This window comes from Chlorocebus sabaeus, chromosome 14, assembly GCF_047675955.1.
Source record: "Chlorocebus sabaeus isolate Y175 chromosome 14, mChlSab1.0.hap1, whole genome shotgun sequence".
NCBI classification, from domain to species: Eukaryota; Metazoa; Chordata; class Mammalia; order Primates; family Cercopithecidae; genus Chlorocebus; species Chlorocebus sabaeus.
In genome coordinates, this window is record NC_132917.1 from 36,890,182 (window position 1) to 36,896,581 (window position 6,400).

The window sequence follows — 6,400 nt, forward strand, 5'->3', positions numbered from 1 at the left end:
TGCCAGTCTTAGAGGTTTCTGGCTGGCTAAGCAGCCAAGAAAAAACCTGCATCACTAAAACATTTTATTTAATAACAGCATTTTGGGACAAACACTATATTCTCTCTCTCTGTGTGTGTGTGTGTGTGTATATATATACACACATATATCAATTGTAAGATGCATTCATATTTCTGAAATGTAAACATATGGAAACAAGTACATCTTGGAATTGAGGAAATTCTATATGTCAACAGAAAGTGAGAGGCAGGTGGTGGATGTGTGAGAGTAGTTTTTTATCTCCATTTTACAGAGGGAAAAGAACTGACCAGAGAGGGTTCCTAGCTAGGCACTGGTATCCAGGTTTCATTATGTAGGTGAATACTTATTTTTAAAAGAAGCAGTATGTGAAAAGGTAAAATCAGAATATCTGAATATCTTAGTATTTTTATATGTCTATACATCACTCCCACTTGAAGGCCTTCTTGCCTTACATAATAATGCGATATTAGCTGTAGTTGTGAAGGTGTATTTAAGATTTTCCCTCCCCAAAAAAGAAAAGAGGAGCAGGACTGAACTCCTTGCCAATCTGCTTAGTGAGATTATCCTTACATTACAAAGAGTCTGTTTCCCTCTGGTCAGGTAGAATTTAAGACGTTGATTCAAACATGGTTGTTGTTGGCTTGCTTCTTAGTGAGTAAAACACTTAAAAAGACAATGGGTTGGATCTTGTTCCGACACCAATGCCTGTAATTATAGGAGGATTTAGGAGGCTCTTTGGGATTGGTAATGTGAACTCTGATTCTTAGTTTGCCTAGGCTTAGGTCAACCTGTTAACCTTACAATTCTACATACTCAACACTTAGTTGTCTGGAAAGTATAATGGAGGGAAATAGCATGAATAATTATAGAATAACCTGTATCGTGTGATATATTTGTACTGTCATACCTATGAGTGCCGGTGGGTCTCATGTTATATGACGTCCTAGCTTCCTATTCAGCTCCTTGTGTCTTACCCATATTGGAGATAAATTACTGCTGACCTATCAGGCTTTGCCAGCTGTGGCCTGGCTCATGCCCCAGAGGCAGCTGCATGGGAGGCTTATTTAAAGTTTCTTTCTGGCTGGGTGTGGTGGCTCATGCCTGTAATACCAGCACTTCAGGAGGCTGAGGCAGTCAGACTGCTTGAGCTCAGGAGTTTGAGACCAGCCTGAACAACATGGTGAAACTCTGTCTCTACTAAAAAAACAAAAAAACAAAAAAAACAAAAAAACAAAACAATTAGCTGAGTGTGGTGGTGCATGCCTGTAGTCCCAACTACCTGGGAGGTCGAGGTATGAGAATCGCTTGAACCCGGGAGGCAGGGGTTGTAGTGAGCTGAGATTGTGCCACTGCACTCCAGCCTGGGTGATAGAGTGAGACTCCGTCTCAAAAAATAATAATAATAAAATAAAGTTTATTTCTTTGGCATTAAAGGCACCATGCCCTCTTACGTTCTTTTCCTTTGTTTTTTCCAGTCTATAGACATATACAAAAAAAGAAGAAGGAGGAGGAGGAGGAGAAGAGGAAGAAGAAGAAGAAGAAGAAGAAGAAGAAGAAGAAGAAGAAGAAGAAGAAGAAGAAGAAGAAGAAGAGGAGGAGGAGGAGGAGGAGGAGGAGGAGGAGGAGGAGGAGGAGGAGGAAGAGGAGGAGGAGGAGGAGGAGGAAGAGGAGGAAGAAGAAAAAGAAGAAGAAGAAGGAGGAGGAGAAGAAGGAGAAAATGTGAAAAGAAATGTTTAGGCTTTAAGGTGAAGATGGGAGAATGTACAGCAAACCTAGTACATATTCGTTAAAGTGGAGGTCCCTAAGGCCACTACAGAAGATTGGGATTTTAGCCTGCTTCTGTGCTTTGGAGAGAACTAGCACATCTTTCTAGTCATTTGCATTCCTCTGTCAGAATTAGTAAACCAGGCTAGGACCAGGAAGGCACTGTCGCTAAAGGACCCTTGGTAAAAGTTTCTACTGGAGTCTACACTTTTCCTGCTCTAAACCTTGTGGCCAAAATATGTCTTATCTCAAAATGTGTTTGTGAAATCTATAGTGGGGTTCAGAGTGTATAAGAAATATTTATGGAGATGTCAAGCTTTGTGCAATACCGTTATTAGTTTATACATATTTTCCTGCAGAAATCATAACATTTCTATACAATTATTTTAGTCTTTCTTACAATTTCTGTTTTTTTATTGTGAAGGCAATTTTATAACTGTATTTGATGTAGTTGAATATCCAGTGGTTAGTTCTCATCCACATTGACTGTCTGTAGATTTTTTTTTCCAAGATAAAGCCTTTCTCTGTCACCCAGGCTGGAGTGCAGTGGTGTGATCTTGGCTAATTTTTTGTATTTTTAGTAGAGATGGGGTTTCACCATATAGGCCAAGCTGGTCTTGAACTCCTGACCTCAAGTGATCCGCCCGTCTTGGCCTCCCAAAGTGCTGGAGTTACAGGCATGAGCCACCGTGCCTGATCGACTGTCTGTAGATTTTTGAAAGTGGTAACAGGTACATAGGTAATCAAAGTACAGAGCTTATTTGGTGAATCTTCATCCTCATTACATCCTCTGGACAACTGCAAGTGGATATGGTATGGGACATTCCTTATTTCTTTGGCAAAGACAACTTTATTGAGCCTGGTATCAATGCACACATCTGGAGTTCCCATCTCCTTCATGGCAAAATTTCCAGATCTCTTTGAGTGTCTGAGGGACATACTTCTTGAAGCCCACTCCATACACGTGCTTGTGAATGTCGGTGTATTCTTGGGTCATCACATCATTGATGGCAGAATGGTCCATTTTCTTCTTGCCACTGTTCTTTGCAGGAGCCACTCTGCCAGGCCCAAGTTGGTAAAGCTTGTTATCATTTCTTTAAGCTTATTTCCCCTCGTTTCTTTTTTCAGTTTGAACCATTCCAACGACCTTTTCTTTTCTTCTTTCTCCTTCCTTCCTTCCTTCCTTCCTTCCTTCCTTCCTTCCTTCCTTCCTTCCTTCCTTCCTTCTTCCTTTTTTGAGATGGAGTCTCATTCTGTCACCCAGGCTGGAGTGCAGTGGTGCGATCTTGGCTCACTGTAACCTCTGCCTCCTGGGTTCAAGCAATTCTCCTGCCTCAGCCTTCCAAATAGCTGGGATTACTGGCGTGCTCCACCTCACCCAGCTAATTTTTGTATTTTTAGTAGAGATGGGGTTTCTCCTTGTTGGCCAGGCTGGTTTCCAACTCCTGACCTCAGGTGATCTGCCCGCCTTGGCCTCCCAAAGTGCTGGGATTATAGGTGTGAGCCACTGCACCCAGCCCCAGTGGCTTTTTCATCTTGCTTTGTTATCCTGGTGCTTTTAACACTGATATTCTGGTACTTCAAACCAATGTAGTGGAGCCTTGCTATAGGGTCTGAAAGTTTTTGTTCTCCCTAAATTCATATGTTGAAATCCCCAGTGATGGCATTAGGAGGCAGGGCCTTTGGGAAGTGATTAGGTCATGAGGGCTCTGCCCTCATGAATGGTATTAGTGTCCTTTCATTTATTTATTTATTTTGAGATGGAGTCTCACTATGTCATCCAGGCTGCAACTTCTGCCTCCTGAGTTCAAGCAATTCTCCTGCCTCAGCTTCCTGTGTAGCTGGGACTACAGGTGTGTGCCACCACGCCCAGCTAATTTTTATGGTTTTAGTAGAGATGGGGTTTCACCATGTTGTCTGGGCTGGTCTCGAACTCCTGACCTCAGGTGAGCCCACTACCTTGGCCTCCCAAAGTGTTGGGATTACAGGTATGAGCCATTTGCCTGGCCAAGGATTAGTGTTTTAAAAGAGGCACCAGAGAGGCCCTTGCCCCTTATACCATGTGAGGACACAGTGAGAAGGCACCATCTCAAAAACCAGAAAGTTGGTCTTTAACAGATGTTGAATCTTGTGGCACCCTGATTTTGGACTTCCCAGTCTTTAGAATCATAAGAAACAAATTTCTGTTGATTATAAGCCATCAATTTATGGCATTTGGTTATAGCAGCTGAAGTGGACAAAGACAGGCCTGGAAGCTCAAGGCATAGTATCTTAAATGATTTTTAACAAAGTGTTTCATGGAAGTCATGGCGGATGCTTTTAATAAGAAAATATTTATTGTGGATGAATCTTTAAAGATTGTGGATGTACTTACTCCTTCCCCCTTCTCACTACTGTACTTGACTATTCTTTTTTTTTCTTTTTCTTTTTTTTTTTTAAAGAAGAAGGGCAGGCTGGGCACGGTGGCTCACGCTTGTAATCCCAGCACTTTGGGAGGTCAAGGAGTGAGGACCACGAGGTCAGGAGATCGAGACCATCCTGGCTAACATGGTGAAACCCCATCTCTACTAAAAATACAAAAAATTAGCCAGGCGTGGTGGCATGCGCCTGTAGTCCCAGCTACTCGGGAGGCTTAGGCAGGAGAATCGCTTGAACTCCAGAGGCGAAGGTTGCAGTGAGCCAAGATTGAGCCACTGCACTACAGCCTGGGCAACAGAGCGAGACTCCATCTCATAAAAAAAAAAAAAAGGAAAAAAAAAAGAAGAAGGGCAGACACAGTGACTCACAGCTGTATTTCTAACACTTGGGAGGCCAAGGAGGGAGGATCACTTGAGCCCAGAAGTTGGAGACTAGCCTGGGCAACACAGGGAAACCCTGTCTCTACAAATTTTTTTTTTTTTTTTAATTAGCCGGGTGTGGTGGTGAATGTCTGTAGTCCCAATTACTTGGGAGGCTGGGGGCGGGGGTAGGATTACTTGAGCCTGGGAGGTCAAGGCTGCAGTGAGCTATGATTGTGCCACTGCACTCCAGCCTGGTGACAGAGCAAGACCCCGAAGAAGAAGAAGAAACAAGAAGCGGATGATTAGGAAAAGAAGAAAAAGAAAAAACATTGTGAATGTGTCAGTTGGAGGGGAAAAGGGAACTTCGATGGTATGGGGTAGAGTGCTGAAAGTTTTGAGAAAAATAGTTAATGACAGTGAAAACAATAACAGACAAAATAAAAAGCAACATAATGCAGAAAGGGAGCTTCTGAAAAAGGTTTGAGAGAAAGTCAAATGTATATTGTTAAATAGAACCGAGGTTCAAGCCAGAGACAGTTTCTATAGAGGAGAGAGATCAAGAGAATGTGCAAAGCCCAGACTTTAAGACGATACTAGAGAGGTTGATACAGTGGAGGAGGTTAGAGTTCTGGATCTGTGTAGATCTGAGTAATCTTGAGTAACAATGACATGCTTTAAATCAATATAGTTTACACATTCACATTTTTCACAATTTATGATGCTTTAGTTACACAGATGAACCACATGGGCTGGACTGTGGGAGGGCGGGTGTTAAATAGGAAAATTGGGGCAATCACAGAACACCTTGCAGAAGCACTTCCTTTACTTGGCATGGTCAGAGTTAGCTCCAGCTGTCACCCCTTCTCTAAAATCTTTACAGATTCCTCGGATTAGAAGCAAGGCCCTTATCATTGTGTACTTTTCATCAGTTATTTGTGGTAAATACCCCTAAGTAGACTAGAACTTCGATGAAGGTAGATCTGGGTCTATTTTGGGTGTTCCAGGCTTTGTCTTGCACACAGTACTTCAATATACTTTTATATTCTTTCTCTCTTCTCTGTTTCCTTGTCCCCTTTGTGTGTTCTCTTCTAGTGTTACTTTGCAAAAGAATTCTTTACGGATCTGGCTAAAATGCAGTTTCAGATTCAGTAGTTCTGCATTTCTTTTTCTTTTCTTTTCTTTTTTTTTTTTTTTTTTTTGAGACGGAGTCTCACTCTGTTGTCCAGGCTGGAGTGCAGTGGCGCGATCTCGGCTCATCGCAACCTCTGCCTCCCGGGTTCAAGCGATTCTCCTGCCTCAGCCTCCCGAGTAGCTGGGACTACAGGCGCACGCCACTATGCCCGGCTATTTATTTTTATTTTTATTTTTAGTACAGACGGGGTTTCACCAAGTTAGCCAGGATGGTCTCGGTCTCCTGATCTCGTGATCCGCTGATCTCCGCCCTCCAAAGTGCTGGGATTACAGGCGTGAGCCACCGCGCGCTGCCTAGTTCTGCATTTCTAACAAGTTTTCAGGTGATGCTTATGTTGGTGCTCCTCTGAGACTAATCACACCTTAATTTCCAGGGTGTTAGAAAAACGACCCAAAACAGACTACACAGCGTCAGTGTCCTGGGTTCAAATGTGAATTCTGTTTTTTTAACGGTGCGATTGTGGGCAGTGGAAGCCTCTTGCTTTCCCTGTAAAATGAGATACACTCAGCACCTGTTGCATGTGTTATTGCGAATATTCCGTAAAATAATGTACATAGCGGGCAGTCAGGTTCGGGTCGCCGTCAGAGTACAATTAATGATAATTACGAATGTGGAGGCGGAGCCGACAACGGAAGGGGTGGGG

At 43.0% G+C, this 6,400-nt stretch overlaps 1 protein-coding gene across 1 annotated transcript in view; it reads right to left on the reverse strand.

The window, feature by feature from the left end:
* SULT6B1 (sulfotransferase family 6B member 1) overlaps positions 1–5,994 on the reverse strand; it is a 30,318-nt gene extending 24,324 nt beyond the window's left edge. Inside the window, exon 1 of the mRNA XM_038006800.2 lies at positions 5,953–5,994. The gene's annotated coding sequence lies outside the window, so the exon portion shown is untranslated. The remainder of the gene's footprint in view (positions 1–5,952) is intronic.
* Positions 5,995–6,400: the final 406 nt, after the last annotated feature.